At 30.3% G+C, this 19,084-nt stretch overlaps 2 long non-coding RNA genes across 7 annotated transcripts; both read left to right on the forward strand.

Moving 5' to 3' along the window:
- Positions 1–10,604: 10,604 nt before the first annotated feature.
- On the forward strand, positions 10,605–16,528 carry LOC123907802. Of its 6 annotated transcripts, none has more exons than XR_006809428.1 (18): positions 10,606–10,997; positions 11,155–11,337; positions 11,490–11,536; positions 11,639–11,679; positions 11,757–11,858; positions 12,068–12,160; positions 12,522–12,561; positions 12,817–12,852; positions 13,019–13,099; positions 13,229–13,312; positions 13,598–13,771; positions 14,507–14,559; positions 14,656–14,831; positions 14,933–14,997; positions 15,357–15,455; positions 15,906–15,980; positions 16,146–16,302; positions 16,506–16,528. It is a non-coding gene; the product is annotated as an uncharacterized LOC123907802 (long non-coding RNA). The 6 variants fall into 6 exon arrangements; XR_006809429.1 differs by having other exon boundaries at positions 10,606–10,935; XR_006809432.1 differs by having other exon boundaries at positions 10,605–11,337; positions 14,662–14,831.
- An 8-nt stretch (positions 16,529–16,536) lies between these two features.
- On the forward strand, positions 16,537–17,491 carry LOC123907803. The gene is made up of 2 exons (XR_006809433.1): positions 16,537–16,687; positions 17,419–17,491. It is a non-coding gene; the product is annotated as an uncharacterized LOC123907803 (long non-coding RNA).
- The last annotated feature ends 1,593 nt before the right edge of the window (positions 17,492–19,084 follow it).

A 19,084-nucleotide genomic window follows, 5' to 3' on the forward strand; every position in this document is an offset into this window, starting at 1 on the left:
GATGAAGATCAACCTCCCTGTGACCATATTTTTAAATGATTCTCTTGTTTAGAAAATAAAATTGAGAAGAGTGTTAATAACATTTTCTTAATATATTCTATATATAGTGGTGAGACTCACGTGAGTGTCACTCACTTAAAGAGCGAGCTGAGTAATTGAAAGTGTTAAAAAAATAGTGTTTCTGACCTTCTTTATTCATAAACATGTTCATGGTTTTTTTGTCAAGTAACAGATGTGGAAACTTTGTACTATATAATAGTAAACACTACAAATAATGTGGATCTACACATATTTTTTTGAACATCAAAAGAAAGAATTCTATAGATTGCAGAAAAAAACACTAAATTATTTCTTTCTTTTTCTGTTTTCACAGCCAGTTTAATTTGATTCGGGGTTAATTTTGGTATCAAGTGATTTATTTGATTGATATACAACATATGAATATTCAAATGCATTTTGACATGTATTAACATCTAATGTATTACAATAATTACTATAATACAGTTAAGCATATTCCCTATTTTTATTGCACTAATATTATATGAAATTTGAATTTTAATAGGATGATCTTATTCATAGAAAGTTTAAATATGGTCAATGCATAAATAAGTCATTATATTGAATTGAATAAATATAATTGTTAAAAAGTTATTAGAGTAAAGACATAATTTCTTCTGATATAAAAAAAAAGACACAATTCCTTCAATAAATGATCCAATTTAGTCATCATGAAAAAGTTAAACCATCTTTTTAGTCTATGTCAAGGTTTTAAATTGTGGTTGTGGTCATGGATGTGGGTGCGGTTGTTGCGAATGCGGTCATTACGGTCGCTGCAACGCGCAATGCGGCTATTGCGGCGTGAAATCATTTTGACATTTCACAAGCTATATAAAATGAAACTACTATGTAACTATATTATTTATTCATCATTGCATAGTCTTAGTTTATTCCATAAACACTAATTTGAATGTGCTTAAAATACACGGTTGAGAGATGGTTAAAAGTAAGATTTTTCATTAGATTTGACACAAATTATGATTTAAAGGTCATAAATTTTATTTTTTTGTGAGAAAATTTGAACCAACATCGTCGAAAATATCTGATGCGGCTTCTGATGCGGTTGTGGTGCGGTTACAATGCGGCTATACACGTGAATATTGTGTTGTAATTTTTGTCTCTAACATGCAAAGATCACAAATATTTGCAAGGATCATGAATCTGCAATATACAATCAAAACAATTATAATCAACAAAAAAAATTACAATCAACAAAACAAAATTATCTATATTAAGGACATATGCATTGTAAATAGTCTAATCTGCGTAGAAAATAAATTCATAAATAAGTGCTCAATAAATTCATAAATAAGTGCTCATAGTATTTTATTGGTCATAGATATGTATAAAAACAGTAGTACAAAAATAAGCCAACAATGAAGCAGATGAAAATGAAATATACTACTCACACAAAATAGACGAATAGAGAAAGAGAGTACCTTTAAATGTTAGCTGAAACAAAAAAAAAAGTGTACAAAAATGGTTAGAGTAGAACAATATAAACGTGAAAATAAGTAAGTAAACAGAAAAAAAAAGTGTGCTATACCTTTTAAAAAAAATGGAAGAAAAACAAAATGTGATAAATAATGGTGAAAACTATACCTATATATTGATCCCAGGCACTAAAACGTTTTTGCTGTTAAATGATATTAATCATGATTAGAATTTTCTTTTTATAAGTCAATGAGGATTTTCTCAAAATAAAAAAACTTAATTAATGTCAACAAAGAGCATAATTACTATTCACACAAAAAATTTGCTACAAAAATAATAATAATAATACGTGATTGACACTAATAATATATTAATGAATTAATATGTAATATAATGAATCAAATGATTTGAATATATCCTGATTTAATTTAAGAACATTAAATTCGATTTATAAACAATAATTGAGAAATGATTGAATTTCCAAATTAGCCAAAGATTCTATGTAAAATGATATCATCATGTATTAGAGAAATTGCAAAGGCCTTCATAGTTAGCCACATAGGAATTGGAGAAATATTAGAATGCCACATAAGACATGGATCAATAAAATGGTGTCACATAGGAATAAGACCATGAGAGAGAAACTCCTAAACATATAAATAATAGATTTTCATTTAATACTCTTATAAATTTAAATTTATTCCATGTATACCCTTATTTAATTACTCTTTATTCAACTAACTTACTTATTTTTAAATTCTCTCTCATAATAAATAAGGGCATAAGTGAAATTGAACATTTAAAACATTTGAAAATTGGTCAAAGTTTCTTATAAAAAGGACCGGAGGGAGTATTTAAAGAAGAAATCAATGTTTGTTCTCCTTATATATATATATATATATATATTGAGGTAGTAGTCCTTTGCTACTCCTCTTTCTTAAAAAAAAAAAAAAGAGAGAGAGAGAGAGGCATTAATATAAGTTTTTATTTTTTTAAGCAAGGCATTAATGTAAGTTGCATGTTGTATTTTTCTAATAATTCTTTTATTCTGTGAGATTAACCAATCACACTTAATTATATTAATTATACAGTATGTCTTGTAATATAAATTTATCTTATTTTGTGATTTGTCTCCTTTATTTTAACCATCAAATATTTGATAAATGGATTGGTATAGAAAATCATATCATACGAACTCTATTACACTTTGATCATTTAGGTTACGTTGAGTTCTACCTTAATTTCACCATGAGTTTTAGCTTTAGCATGCTTAACTCAGCTTGACCAAGAGCTCACTTTCAACTTGTCTAGCTCAATTTTATCATGAACTCCATCTTTAGCATGCCTAGTTGAGCTTGACCACACTTCACCTCCAACAGGTCTAGCTCAATTTGACCATACATGTCATGTTGAGGTCCACTTTCAGCACGTCAAGCTCAACTCGACCATTCAGGGTCACATTGAGCCCCCCCCCCCAGTTAAAATCTAAGTTATTTGGACCTCGAGTTAGTGTCTAAGTTGTGGTCATTTGTCTTGGTTGGCCACACATCCTTCTACAATATAGTGACGTGAACTACGTGTGCTCTAGCTCTACATGATTTGCATGAACGAGTGATGTGACCTACACGTGCTTCAACTCAACGTGTTTTGTACGACCATACATCTCCCACTTCAATTACTTTAATTAGTTATTAAAATACAATTAAATGTGTATAAAATCAAATATATTAACTTGTAATGTTTTATTTATTTTATAGATAAATATTATTATAAGGCTTAATGTTGAATGGGCCGTGATGGGTTGGACCGTTATTTCTAGTCAGCCTATTGAGAGGTCCATGCCTCCACTAGGTTGGATACACGGAAAAACAAAACACGCATAATGGCTCATCAGTGAGAGGTAGAAGCATCTCTTAACATTTTTTCTCAATTTCAGTCAATGGATTTTTCTTTCATTCCAGGTACACGGTTACAGTAAATTTTAATTCAATATTCATGTTTATACAATTATGTTATCCTTCATATCTATAAAATGATTTATAAAATTCTTTCAATTGGTATCAGAGCGGCAGGTTTAACCTTATGTTGAAAGGTCTGATGGGATAACGTTTATATAACTGAACGGCTGAGGGCAGGGACCTCTGATTGAGCTTAACTGAATGGTCTAACTCATCACGGTCCATTCAGAAACAAGAGTCTAATCAAATAATTCATCAATAATTAAGTGTTTAATATAATAGACCATAATTTATATGAATAATAATTTTTAATAATTGATTATTGTCAATCGACGATTGATTACTTAAATAATTAATCCAACAATCTAGCCAAAAATTGTTCCTACCAGAAATCGAACTCGGGTTCTCTGAGCAATCCCAACAGCAAAGGATAAGGTTATAAAGAAAGACTGACTTAAACTAAGATACCAGCATCCTAAAATTAATTTATCAGGCTGAAACTAACCTAAGGTGAAAAAGATCATCAAAGCATTAGTGACATCTTACAATAAATTAATCTATTACTTCTCTTCAGTGTGATTATCTTCTATTCTAAATTAAAAATATAATAGATATATATTATAATTTGTCCGATTCTGACTAAAATAAAAGCAAGCCTTTGAAATAAGAACTTGATTAAGGAAGATGATGACTTCCTCAATTTGATTATTTATCCTCTATTCCTCTATATGTTACTACTATCCAACTACAGACACCTAAACTGATTTGAATAAGGAACATTTTACACACTTGCATCAATTTACTCATAGTTCATACATGTTAAAGAATAAATGAAGATCCTATGTTTGTTTCTCTTAAGCATCATGTTAAAGATTTCATTAAAACAAATTGAATTTCATAATAAAAACATGAACACTTCACGCATTAGGCGTGTCCTGGTGTCAGATGCAACACCAACGACACAACGATATTTATAGTTACATTAAATTGTTTCATTTTCTCAAATTATTTTCAGTGTCGACGTGTAAGTGTTTATGTGTGTTTCATGGCATAAAACCACGAGGATTTATTGACATTGGAGTATGTTAATTCATACAAATACTAATGTATACTAATAATGTCAAGTTACCAGTATTACAACAATCACTAAACTAAAACCTGAGCAAAGCACTGTGAAAACCTGAACAATAGACAACCTCACCACCTTACTGCAAAACCAAAATGATTCAAAAAAAGCAAAACATCAATCATAAAAACAAAACAGACCCATTATAATTAAAACAATAAAGTTATGTTTTTTACATCTTTGAGAGCTTGTTGGGTGCACCATCGGTGACTTTAGCAACACAGAGCAAGGAGAGTTCAGCTTTAAGGTCTTTCAACTGAGCTATTAGATCAGCTTTGGTTTTCTGTCTCAACTCGTGAACCTTGACTGCAAAACACAATACACATCAATTAGTGATATCAATCATATGAGAAAGTAGGGTTATAAAAAAATTACCCATTGTTGAATTCTACAGATGCGGCTGAGAACCGTGACTATTGAGACGATGCAAATATCATGAATAATATATTGAGACTTTGGGTTTGGGTCATTATTTTGGTTTTAATTGGCCTTATTTTACCTATTTGGGCCATATTAGTTTTTTTTTATATATACAATGAGTTGAGGATCGAACTCATGATTTATAGCGTACTACTCAAACTCTTCACCACGAGACCAAACCTAGTGGTTTAAATTTTTTTATTCATTTTAACTATGATTAGACAAAATTACTAATAAAAAACGGTAAAATAAAATAGAAATATTAACCAAAAATAATATGGTCCCCATCACAGTTGTTTGTACTTCTTCATCGTGTTTGTATCAAAATTAGACAATCTAATCGTTTGGTACCATCAACATTGCGACTGACATGGAATGGAAACGATTTTGGGGTTATGATTTTGATTTTGGGGTTTCAGTTTTATAAATTTGTAGATTTAGGATTTGTTAATTGAAGAAGAAAGACCTAACTATCGTTTTAGGGATTTACTTTCACGAGAATTAGTTTCACTTCTTCATTGTTTTGGTATTTTAGGAATTTGATTTTATTTTAAAGTTTATTTTAATATACTATTATCATTTTTTAGTTTTTACTAATAAAATATATAACTTTCATTTTTTTATTTTTTTTAATTCATTAATACAAGTATTTGCCACATGTATGTCACTGGACAAGTCCAATAATTTAAAAAAACTAGATGGCTATTATATATTGATCGGCCAAGTTATATCTTGAAAATTGATATAACATCTTTTATTACTAATAGATGAAAGCTTGAATTGCTCTTAGGCCTTCTTTGTGATGATGTGACACCTCTAAGAAAATTTCTTACAAAATAATATATCAATAATGAAAAATGAAAAATTTAATTAAAAGTGACCAACTAATATTATAAGACCTACAAATTTATATCTCAGTTATGGTTTAGAGAGAGACATAAATGATACTATGACCATCAAATTCTCATGATTGTAGGAATTCTAAAATGAAATTCTCACAAGAAGATATATCAACAAACAATTATGTATTCTTATATTATTTGTCTCAGCTTTCTACTAAATTTGGACTTATAATGATAAATGATAGTATATAATGTAATTGAGAAAAAACTGAATTACGCCATATTGACATTTTTGCGTCCAACATTACTAAAAAATTCTCCGATAAACAAAAAAAAAATCTTCCTTAGAAAAAAAAATTAATAATATGTAATTTTATTAAAGTTATTGTATAACTATGAATATAATTTTATATTTGAAACCGGACTTTTTAGAAAAAAGAATTGATAAATACGAGAACAATAACTTGTCTATTATTAGTCCATAGAAGAAAAAATAATTGAAATCGGATATGAGATTTATTTTATGCTTAATTGCAAATAATTGGAAACACCAATTAATAGTGTGACTTTTGATTATCTACAAAAGAAACGACACACTAAAATGAAAAGAATAAAACTCTGTGTTATTGTGGTTTTTGCATAAAGAGTTATAATTTCTTATGCTATAAATTAACCTTTGCATAGTTAATTTGTAAAAATATAATGCAATGATAACTAAACACTCATTACAATTAAATCTTATGACTATTGAAATGTTTCTCAATGTAACCATGGTCCTTATATAACTAATATCTATTCACCTGTATCACATACTTTTTGTTTAGTCATGCTCTCTCATTTTTTGTATTTAAATTATTTTGTATGTTTTCTATCTATAGATATTTTAGCAAATTATGTCTATATATATTCTCAACAAGTAAGTCAACCACTGTATATTTTTATCTTTTTAAGTATTTATATATATATATATATATATATATATATATATATATGAATGTTATTTTTTTTTTCAATATTCATTTTTCACCTTTTTAAGTACTGAAGTTTCAAGATTGCTTTATGGAATAAATGTGGTCATTGCAGTGTGATGATTGTGAAGCACGTCAATTTGATTGAAAGTTTTCCTTCTATTTAAACCATGGATTTGGTATGTTTTGTAAAAAAAAAATGTATGTCTCAACTACATTATAAATAATTTGAATGTATATGACCTATGCAAAAGTTTAGAAGTTAAAGGTTATAATTTATTTTACGACATCTCTATAAGCGAACTTTAAATTGCCCTTATGTCTTATATTTTCTTAATCTTTTTTGACCAGTAATACATTAAAGAGAAGTTAAATAAGCTATTTTAATATCTATCATTTAACTATATAATATTATTATATTTATAACAATTATTATTTTTCATTTATAAAAATATTTTAATTATATATTTAATCGAACCCGTGCGTGCAACGCACGGGTTTACCCTAGTTTATATAATCTGGCAAACAATTGATTACATGTTACTTAGTTTTCTTCTTTTTATTTTTTACCAAAAAACAATACTATTTATTTAAATTAAGGTTAAAATATATTTTTCGTCACTTGTCACACTAAAATTAGCAAAGTTTAGTTTTTGTAGTTATAAAAAAATCACATGTTTTCATTCTAAAAAAAAAATGTTTTTTTTTTATGTTCCAGGTGATCGATTTATGTTTATTTTAACGGTTAAATATGTTTTTAGTCCCTACATTTTGTCATATAGTTAAGAATAGTCCATACATTTTTTTTATGGTAAAAAAAAAATCCTACATTTTTTTCCGTTATCAAAATTGGTCCCTGCCATTAATTTTTTTTTAACAGAATGCTTATGTGGCGTAACTAGCCAATAACATGATGACACGTGTCTTCTTCCACCATAATTATTGTTAATTTTTTTTAACAGAATGCTTATGTAACCTACCATGGAAGAAAAAACGAGTTGGTGGAGGAAGAGAGATAGGGAAAGATTTGGTGTGAAACCGTGCACAATAATTATGGTGGAAGAAGACACGTGTCATAACGTTATTGGCTAGCTACGCCACATAAGCATTATGTTAAAAAAAATTAACGGCAGGGACCATTTTTTATAACATAAAAAAATGTAGGATTTTTTTTTCACCACAAAAAAAATGTAGGGACTATTCTTAACTATAGGACAAAATGTAGGGATTAAAAACATATTTAACCCTTATTTTAATGTCTATATTATGATCATTTTATGTTCAAGATGTCTCTATATATATTATGTTAAACCTAGATAAGTTTATATTATGTTGAAAAAACGTCAATTTTGTCCACTAGGAAATAAAAACAAACAGAAATTTTTTTGGGATGAAAATATTTGATTTTTATAGGAATGAAAATCAACATTCGCTACATATCCTAAGTTAGACAAAAAACTCTAACTATTAGACTATTTGCCAAAAAGGATTTAAGAATACTTAAAATAGTGCTTAAGTCTTGGAATAAATAATCTTTGACTTTTAAATGATAAAATACACAATTTTCAATACAAAATTACTATCATTATACACTAACAAATATTTTAAGGACAATGTCAAATTTTATCATTATTTATATCTATCATCATCACTTCACAAAAGCAACAAGGATCTGCAATCTACTTGGTTTTATTTATTTTTTAAAAATTGATCCATTATCGTGTGAGAGTATAATACTATGAGTGAAGAGTATTTGCCTAAAAATATGGAAATGTGTATTTACACTCCTTCGTGAATTTTTTCGTGATAAGATGTTCGCACTATATAGCAGTGCTCATATTGATAATAAGGTGGCGATTATGAATAAAAAGTCATCAGTTTGATATTTATTAATGCTATTATATTAAATGAAAGATTTTTTTTTTTTGCCTAGACCCATGAAATGTCAAGAACGACACTGACAACCGATGTAGGACTTGTTAACATTGATGTGAGACTCTCAACACTTAGGACAATTGTTAAAAAAAAAACTAATATAAAAATAAGTTAAATATAATTTTAGGCTTTATAATATTATAAGAACATCTCCGATAAAAATTTAGATTTTTTTAACATTAGGTGAATTATTTATAAATTTTTATGCGTAAAAAAATCATATTCAATACTTTTTTATGAAATATTTAATTCACCTATTGTTAAAAAAATTTAAACTTTTGCAAGAGAAATTCATATAATAAACAAAATTTAAAATTTCGAATGATATGCACAAGTTAAATGAAAAGTAAGGCAAAAAAGTATGACAGAAAATACTTCAAGAACAAAAAAATCGCGAAAAAAATAAAAACAAATTTTTTGAAAACTATAGTAACCATTTACTTATTTAATCCAATAAAATATTAATAAAATTTACGTTGACAACATAATCATGACAAATATGATGACTGTTGATATTAAAATGATAGAGCACCATGTATTAGTAAATTTGGTCAAATGAAATTTATAAAAGATAGAAAATACTCACTCCGTGACACTTTATAAGCAAAAATATAGTTTTTAGGTTAATTGTATATTTAATGTATCTAAACTATATTATGGACTAGATACGTTAAATATACAACCAACTATATTTTTGTCACGGAGGAAGTATGTAGAGTAATTGGCAAAATTTTCTACCGAATTTACATACTAGCACTAGCATTTCCACTATTGCCTTATAGGTTCCGTTTAGCCTGATCCAAAACATGAATTTGTTCATGTTGGACCAATTAAATTGACTTGCTATCATAAGTTTGATCCGATTACAATATTCCATACCATTACACACATGGCAACATAATAGTATATCCCTGTTAATATTATTTTAAAAAGAGGACAACTATTTTTACTTGCAGGTTTATTTTTTTATTTGGATTGTTTATCATATGTCGTTAGGGTATATGTTAACACGGTCTTTAAAAATTCACCAATTTTACTTTTTATAAAAAAAGTCATTTTTTTGTCTCTATAAAACTTTTATGCACATAATTTTAATTCTAAAAAAAGTCATTTTTATTTTTTATCATATGTATTTTTTACCTCTCTTAAAAATATAACAGATTTGTCAAAATAAAAAATATATATAAAAGATTTTGATTTTTGTTTATAAAAATATAAAATAGGATGTTTTTGTCCTAAAATCTACTATTTTTAGGGACTTTGGTACAGAAATTTTTGGGAGGACAAAAATATGCCATTTTTATTTTTAAGAACTAAAATCAAAATTTGATTTATTTTTAGGGAAAAAAAATATTTAATTATTCCTCTATTTATTTTGGTCTTTGTCAATAAAATCCCTTTTATTCATTTTAAAATTAAGTTAATGAAGTCCCTATGAGCTTAGCTCGGTTGATAGGGACATAACGTTATAAACGCAGGAGTTGGAGTTCGAATCCGGATACTCTAATTATCCACCTTTAAGATAAAATTTGTAGTCATTAGACTACTTGACAAAAAAAAATTAAGCTACAGAACATTTCGTTATAAGAATTATGTTACCAACGTTTTGGTCCAGTATTGACCCAACCCACCAATTCTGGTTGCAAACAAAAAAAAAAGGAAAAGAGAGAGAATAAAATCACATGTTGCCAAATTTACTTAAGCATGTGTACCAGTATAACTTGACTATCAGGTTGTGAACTTTTAATCCCTACCATTCACATAAATATATATTAAATCAATGGACACAAAGCCAATTGGTCCAAGATGGACAAATGAATTTGTTGGTCCAAATTATACGGACCCTGCCTTATATTACTCTTATACAATACACTCTCACAAACAAACGAATTTAACGTTCTTCAACCCACTCTTAGATTCTTCTTCTTCCTCCCTTCTCCTCTTGCTCTCAAATTTTCAAATTTTTGCTCTCAAATTTTCAAATTTTCAATCATTCCTATCGCTCTCGATATGATATCATCAAGAATAACAAAAAATCTGGATACAGAAACCTTTTATTTCCTCTCCCACAAAGTACGCGAGTTCTGAAAACCCTAACTACCCAAATCGATTTCTGTTCCGATCCACTCTCATGAAGCCTTCTCGCGATGTCTGTTCTGGAAACTGGATCCACTCTCATGAAACCTTCTCGCGATGTCTGTTCTGAAACCTTTTACTACCCAAATCGATTTCTGTTCCGATCAATCGCGATGACAGCGTTGTTGTTTTCCCTATTTTAGATTTCGAAACCCTAATTTAAAATTTCAATTCTTGAAAATTTCTCCTAACTTTCTTTCTTCCATTTCTTCAAAATTTTAATTTTTAGATTTTGAAACCCTAATTTTTACTTTGGGTTTGATTTGTTTTTGTTTTAGGCGCCGGAGACGACGTGGCAGCATCATTTGTATGGAGAGATCAACATGTGGCTGTGGCGGCGGCGTTTCCTGCCCAAGGTGGTCGTGCTTCCTGCCCAAGGTGGTCGTGCGGCTTCCATAGAATCTGGAACCAAGCTCTATATATCTAATTTGGATCATGGTGTTTCCAATGATGATATAAAGGTATTTAATCTCTTTTTTGTATGTTTTATTACTAGTAATATAAATGTCTCATTTACAGGAGCTATCATGGGACTCTATTAAAGGCTTGGCTTTACAATGTTAGACTATTTTTATGCAATAATCTCAATTTGTGAAACCTTTCTTTTCCGCAGATATATCTATAAATGCTGAAAATCTTTGCATGATAAGTTTTGAGATGGTAAGCCTTTTTTTGACAAATGAGATGTTATTCCTTAAGTTTACTCGGTTTTAGGATTTGGAGAATTTCGTGGTGCTAATTAAATGCACGCTTCTGATCCAGGTCAGGATAAACCAGAGGTTCAACGAGAACATAAATATGAGGTAAACTTCTCTGACTAGCATGGCTATCTAAAATATCCGGAAAGATCTTCTAGGCCAACCGCTTCAGCTACTCTCAGGTGTTGATATTATTGGGTGATGCAAGCAGTGCACTTGGACATATGAGCAAAGGTGTAGCTGCATTGTCTATGGATAAGTTCATTCAAAGTCGACAGAGACAGGTTGTCTGTTCTTTTCTCGTGCTTTAAATTTTGATAGCCACATTGATATTACCACCAGACCTAAAATTTAAAGCTTTTGAGTAGTACTTTCCCCACATAATTTTTTCCTTAATCTCATTTTGAGTTTTAAAAAATCTCAGGTCATGTTTAGTGATTTGATAGGATGCTGTCATGTTGATACACATGTTTAATATAACTTTGTGTGACAGGAAAACAAATGTGTGGAGGATTTTGGTGACGTTGTTAGAGAGTGAGGTGGAGCATTAATTATGTTAGGCACCTTTCTTAATCCCAGATCAAAGGTTTGTCTATTTTTAATTATGTTAGGCACCTTTCTTATTAAACCACACAGTTCATTTTACTGCACTTTTGTGTTGGATACTGTTAAAGGACAATGCTAATGATACTAAGAATGATGCACAATAGAAATTGTTTGTTGATTTAGAGTTTTGGATGTATGATGATGTGTGGTTGAGTAAACGTGTATCATAAAACTTTCGAAGCAGGTTATAGTAGATTGGTCCCTAAGGTAGCTTAACCTATTGCAGAATCCATAAAAGATGGAGCTTAATATCCTATTGGGTTCTGACTAACTGTTAACATCTAACTTCAATATGTTTTTGGCTGATGTGGTTATTTGTTTATCTTTCGTGTACAATGCAGAAAATGTTATCTGGCATAAGTCAACGTCATGATGTTCCAGGTTTGTACATGCTTTTAGTCCTAACTAGTCATAATGGATTTTCTCTAACGCTGTTGTTCTCATCTGCTGTTATTGACCATAAATTGTTTTCTTCATCATGATTTTATATACTTTTTAATCAGACATTTGAGTTTCGACTTCCTTTTGGTTTCAATCTCTTACATTCCTCCTTTTATTTTAATCCATCTCTCATCTAATTATCTCTGACTTTACTTTTTCTTCGCACGTCTGAAATGCTCCTCCTCATACGTGAAGATGAGAATAATGTGCTGCTTGCCGTCACCGACGAAGGTAACGACGACCCAAACCTTTTTTCCCCCCTGTTGCTTTCTTTTGTCCCCAATTGCTATTTTTAAAGCCTTTTTACGTTGTCCATATGGTTATGCTAAAAGTTATATCATTTTATTGATTTGCTTTCTACTCTCACTTGAAACCTAATTTCTTAATTGTTGCAAAGGGTAAAAGGAAACGGGAAGATAGAGCATGGTCAAGATTTCCCAAAAATTATAAGAGATAGAATTTGTTATCGAATAATCAGGTGAGTATATCCAAACAAACCCATTCATTCTCTTTAATTGAATATTTTCTAATGTTGTCTCCTAATTAATATTCACCTTTTTTTAATTATGAATTTGGGGATCTTTGATTTTGTTTTTATGAAATATAGTGACTAAACCCGTTCCTGGGAGTCAAGGAGAGCATGGTGTTATTGGATCGGCGAGAAGAATTCCTTTAAAAGATATTGCTAACGGTAATGAATCAATTTAAATGCAATTCTGTATAGTAGTGTAATCATTATTAATTGAAATACACTTCTGCAACTGCTATTTCAACCTGCTGTAGTGATTTTGGACGTACCTTTTTTTTTTTGCAGCATGAAGTGTGTTGGTTGTGTCTGTTTTATAGCAATTGTGCTTTGAACCAAATATGCCCTGTTTTTGCAGCATCGTTATTTTTCACTATCAGAATATAATTATTAGCCTTCTATGGAAGAAATTGAGTTAGAGTTTTTGAATTTGATTTTGTATATCTGCAGTTGGTTCTTCATCTTTAAAAAAAACAGCAAAATCATCAGCAACAACAAGTTCGTTGAAGGCAGGGAAATATACAGTACGTAATGGTACATTTATTAATCGCGCAAGATGTTCACTAAGAGCTTCGTTTAGGCGGAATGTGGAATCTATCAAACCACGTCATATTGCATTCCAAGGTAATTATGTTTGAATATGCTATTGGTTTATTAAAAACATAACTAAACATAATGGTACTGATTATATCATTAAAAATATTTGTACCCTGTTTAAAAAACCACCAGCTGCTATATTAGATGCAATATCGGCTCTTATGACTATGATTTAGTTGTTTATAATAACTTTTCCTATCAGACATAACCAGCAGATAGGAAATATAAGTTCTTTATTGAAACATATAATTGTAAATATAAGTTTTTAACCTGTCTTCTTTAAGTATCCTTTTTTTTTTTATAACAATAACATTCTTATCGCACAGATGTCGTCGATATTACATTGATTAATCATCATGACAAGAACCAAATGATATGCGCAAATAATGCTGAAGAATCAGATATACCGTCTAATTCGGGTTTTCTTATTCAGATATATCCGCTTTCTTATTAACAGATACTTCTTATTCAGTCTAATTTAGTTTTTTAATTTTTTCATTTATCTTTTTGATTCTAACACAATCAAATTTGTAACTTTCTATCTCTCTTTCTCCGATGTATAATAAAAATCAAATTAATCAGTATATCTTCACTTTATTTGTTTCTGATTATGATGATGTGTTGCTTATAAATCTCCAATCAAGGTCTTTTTTATGAATGATTCTTTTCAATTCAACTAGTTTGTTTGTGTATTTGTCTGTTTGTTGCTTCTCATATTCCCTAACTAACTAACAACATTCCACATTACTCATTCAACAACAGTGCTGCTGCAAACATGGCCAACCAACCTAACTTTGCCCGGGATACTTGGAAAGGTACTTTATGATTGTTTTTTGTGTGTGAAGAAATCTTATTATCGACTATTTACTTGTTTATGCCACAACATAACCTAACCATACAATGATTCTCAGATACAGATGACTGGAAACGATAAAGACCAGAGATAAATGGCCACTTCTGATTTGGTTAATTAGTTGACCAAACCCACTTTTAGGGCCGATCCTGATCTCGAACTTAAATTGAAAAATATCATCATACAACAACTAGACATGCTGCTAGTGATGTTTCTGGGACTTGCTGTCAAATGGTACATATATCTTTTTACCAACGAACCAATATCATATTATCAAACCACTCTCCACATTACAGATTAAGTGTTGTTTTAATTCTTTTTGTTATAATTTGCAGCCTTGCTCCGTTAGTCAGGAAGATGAATGAGCCTTGCACCGTTAGTCATCATGCCTATTGAAATGGTTGAGTTTATATGCTTTGCATATTAACTTATCTCTTTGTTTAAAACTTGTTGTCCAGAATCACTTTGGTGTTTTGTTCTCAATCCTTTATGCTTTCAACACCTTATTTTATATGTTTTTCCCTAGTTCTCTGTTCCTTGTATTACCCATTCTTAACATGATATTGAGAACATGCGTATGGTTATTGAGCTTTACCCTTTTTGCTAATTTAATTTATATATTGTTATGTGGTTTAGTTATAGTTTGCTGTTAAGTTCGCAGTAGCTTTATCAACACATTTAACAAGTTTTTATTGCTAGTTTGTGACTATTCTTTAGTTTTCATGCCTTTACTTATGCTATGTGTTTTGTATGTTATAGTTTCAGATGACAATGGAAGTTACACAGATCCAATTAAATGCCCAAGCAGTGGATGGTGCTGTGAGGAAACAAGCTGAAGATAACTTGAAACAATTCCAGGTTTGTTTTTCAGTTTATATTTTTGGACGGCTCTTGGCAATTTCTACTGGGAACACAGTAAGATGTTAAATCCTGCTCAAGGTTTTTTATGTTTACTTATTATTAACTATTTTTTATTTAAATTTGTTGTGAAGTATACACTATGTATATGCACCTTTTAGCTGATTGTCAAGCACAAAACCCATGCTTTTATACATATACACAAGATAGATTTTATACTTAGCTAAACAAGGGTGTTTTGTTGTATTTTAAAATGGTCATGCTACTAGGACAGATAACTTGCTGATGTAAAAACTTGCCGCTGGCATTCTCATTCCTATAAAATGAATTTATAGTAGTTAAAGCCAATTTTCAAGACATCATTCTTTCAAAGTTCAAAGCTTTTTTGTTATTTGAAAAGTTGTATTTATATTCATTTTTGTCTGCTTGGAACATTTGTCTCATCTGCAGATACCAGCAGCAGCGAAGACACAATGATGGTACTGAAGATGCTGGCCTTGTTGGTCATATATTCATCTAAATGAGGTTTTTTTTCTTTCTTTTTTCTTTTCATGACATGTTAACTAGTACAATTTTAAATTTTATAATCTGTCTATCATTGAACCATCAATTAGTAACCTATTCCCCCTATGAGAAAATTTTCATATAAGGAGATCCATGATCATTGTTTGGCTTTGGTTGTTTTTCTAGTTCAAATTTTGGCGTTCCTCTGGTGGTCTATTCCAAAGGAAAAACTATCAATGCGAAGGAGGTGCTAGCTGCTGGTCCTCGGCCTCAACCTATAATGGAAACAGTTTTAATTACTCTGATGCATGTTGGATTACATAGTGAGAAGGTGGAGTTAGAGGTAATCTTATTGATGCGTCATATATATATATATATATATATATATATATATATATATTTTTTTTTGTTTACTTTTAAAGTGCTTTGATCCATTCTTGTACCTCTGTCTAGTGTTATTCTAGTGTATGATACAAAATACTCAAGTTTGCTTTTTATTTAGTAGTGCCGTTTGTTTCCTTTCTGATTCTGGATGCCTTTTTTCAGGCTGTTTTTATGATATGCGTGGTTCTTCTGCTGTTGATTCTTGTCAATGGTAAACAATATTTCCGTGTCATTTTAAGAAGCTTCCCTTTAGTGTCTTATCTTCCGTAACGTGTTTTAGAGAATTGGTCTGCACTGTACTTGACGATCTTTCTAAGGAGCTTCAGTATATGACTAGAACGAAGGTAATTGTTTTTTATGTCTTTGTTTAAATTTTGACCTTGTGCAATATCTATTTGATTGTAGTTTGGTACTACCAAATGTCTTTGTTTATGTATAGTTAGATGCAAATTTAATTGTAATTTTGTTTTTTATAGAACCCATTTTTATTATAGAAAATTTTATTGGCAGATGCTTATTTGCTCTATTATGATCTCAGACAATAACTTGATTTTCATGCTTTTGTTCCGTATACATGTTACTAAGTATTGAGTGAGATTTACTGCAAGGTAATAGCTCAACTTTGCTTCTAGTACTGCTCTAATAAAAAGTCTGTTAGTTGCAAAGGCGATCTGCGATCCTTAAATATAGGACATGAACAAGCTGCGAGAGATATTTTGAATTCCATTTGTAATTTGATAAAAAATTTATGCTTCCGATTTGAAGAATTGAAAATCGTTTTATTTCTAAATTTTTAAAATTAGAAAATATTTTCTAAACACTATTTTCAAACCAGCTATTAGGGAAAGAGAGGGAGAGATAAGGCGAGGACGACCGGAAATGTCTTTGGTTTACAATAGAGGCTATTTGTGTGGATGCCGAGTTGGTGACTGCAGTTGGAAAGAGAGAAATGTCCTGCTACCATCAAAGGGTGAAATACACTCTGTGGTGTGAGACATTAGGTATTGTGCCTTATGAGAATGTTGACATGGTAAGATGAAGTGTGGTCATGCTGACAGGGATCATGTCCTTGCAGAGTGGCAATTGGTGGAGATGGTAGCTGCGTGTGATGGTGTGTTCAGATCTTATTCTCGACGAAGGAGATGGAAGATAGATGTGTTGCAGATCTTGTGATGGAGGGCTGCTGATCTGGTTGTAGATCTTGTGGATGGCTGCCGATCTGGTTTGGAGATCTTGTGAAAGAAGGATGCGGTTAGAGAAGAGAAGAAGAGATTGCGTGTTATGATGCAATAATTTTAGTTTCGTAACTCTATTTTGTTCGTTGAATGTCCTTCCAAGAATGCAATAAATTTTTGCTTTTGCTAGTGTTATATTTCTTGTCCTCGTCTATAAGTTTTTCACTTTTCACCTTTTTGTTCCTTTTTCCAGGTGTCCTGGACATTTTTATCATGTACGGTGCATATACAACTACCAGCTCTATCACGGATTTTTCTAAGATTTCTTTGGTTTAGGCTTGCTTTAGTTTTGTAACTTTCTTTATGTGTATATTTGCCCAAAATAATGATTTTTATCTTATATCTTCAGGTTTTTGTTGTTTTTTATTGATGTGTTGATGATGTTTACATTTACAACTCTTTGTTATGATGGCAGAAAGCACTCCAGGAAGAGAGTAAAAGCGATTCAAATTCGGTTATTTTCAGATTTTATGTTATTGTTGTCGGGATTTATGCCGAATGTCCAGTTTTTCATTAGTTTTCCTCATGCAGATTCCTGCATTGTCATCTTCTGACAAACCAATGTGATCGTTGGCCTCTCATTCGCTTTGTGAAGTGGCAGCGCCAGGTTTTGTGTCTTCATTTGCACTTGTTTTTGTAATTGTATTATCGATTAATTCATCTTATTTTGTATGTTCAATATCTTTTGTGTTATGCTGAATGCCGATATCGGTTTTATATTGACTAATGAAGGAACGACATTATGTTGGACGGGGAATGTATGAAAGGAGTTTCGATTTCATAAGTATGCACTGGATATTGTCTTGTATAATTTTTCTTTACTTATAATACATGTAGAAGTACTAAGATATTTGCTTCCATTTCCAATACATTTTTGTGAGAAGTTTAGGGGCTTTAGTTTTTTTAATTAGAAGCGAGTACTATAAGAGAGACTCCTCTTTGTGAGGGACTGTATCTTGTGTTTTTCCCGGCTTAATTTAGAAATATATAATTAAAACTACCTTATTTGTGTGATTTTTTTTTATTAAGATACACCTTGTTGCATTTTCTCAGGTATATGCTGTTTTGGCTTGTCATTTTGAGTGCAAAATTTTTATTTGCTTACTTTCTTCAGGTACGTGACATACTCATAGTTGCCTCCAAATTGGAATTATACTGTTAGAACTTGGTATCTAAATTAATTAAATATACTGAATTTACTAGAATATTTTAGATAATAAATCTTGAAGCACTGTTCCGAAGAGCAGTGATTACATATAATGCAGTAGCAGTTCTTCCTCTGGCCAAAAACTGACAGATTCATTTTCTGACGTAACAATTACAGAAGTTACACACAAATGACAGGAATTTGAGAGCCCGTCCTCTCCCTAACCAACCGGTTTATACCAAATAATGCCTCAATTAAAACAACAAACTACTATTTATAGAGTTACACACACTAATAAAAACATAACTGACATAATTAAAATAACTTCTCCTAATAATATAATAACTGCCATTAATTAC

This window comes from Trifolium pratense, linkage group LG2 (genome assembly GCF_020283565.1).
Source record: "Trifolium pratense cultivar HEN17-A07 linkage group LG2, ARS_RC_1.1, whole genome shotgun sequence".
In the NCBI taxonomy this organism is placed as follows: Eukaryota; Viridiplantae; Streptophyta; class Magnoliopsida; order Fabales; family Fabaceae; genus Trifolium; species Trifolium pratense.